A 670-nucleotide genomic window follows, 5' to 3' on the forward strand; every position below is an offset into this window, starting at 1 on the left:
GCGCGTCTCCGCAGATGTGCGAGGGGGGGGGGGCACAGAGCGAGCTACCGGGGGCCGCGGCAGAGCTGGCTGGCACGATTTTGTAGGAAAAATACATTGCTAATCTCAAGCTCGATTTCCCTTGTCAGACCGATCTTCAGCCCTCACACGCTATTTTGAGGACAAGACGTCTGCTGGAGAACGGGAAACAAAAAGCGACAAGCCCTGTGAAGTGGAGGAGCAGAAGTTTGCTGGTCGAAAATGAGACTGCTCCTAAAAAATTCAGTGGTGGCGGCACAATTTAACAGGTAAGGGGCCGTCCCCTTCCCCCCAGGCCTGTTCGCACGTGGCGGGCTCCGGTCCCTCGCAGTTACGGGTATTTCCAAGCTCCGCTAGAAGGAAACGCAAACCCCGAGCCCGGCTGTGGATTTCTTCCCTGGGAAGGAGCCAGAGCTCCAGGAAAGCCGTTAACGGACGAAAAATAATCCCCAAACCGCCGGGGGAGGAGAGGGGGGAAATGCACCGAACAGGTACGAGCAGACCTAAAAAAAAAAATAAAATAAAAGCCTAACGTTTTCCAAGACTCGGGTGCGATTATACGTAGCTCTCCCGACGCCATACCGCCGCGCGCTCTCCACGAGAGGGAGACTTGCTCCTACCTCAGCCAGCCTGGACCGCCTCGTCGCACGGC

Source organism: Aptenodytes forsteri, unplaced genomic scaffold (genome assembly GCF_000699145.1).
Source record: "Aptenodytes forsteri isolate BGI_AS27 unplaced genomic scaffold, ASM69914v1 Scaffold910, whole genome shotgun sequence".
NCBI classification, from domain to species: Eukaryota; Metazoa; Chordata; class Aves; order Sphenisciformes; family Spheniscidae; genus Aptenodytes; species Aptenodytes forsteri.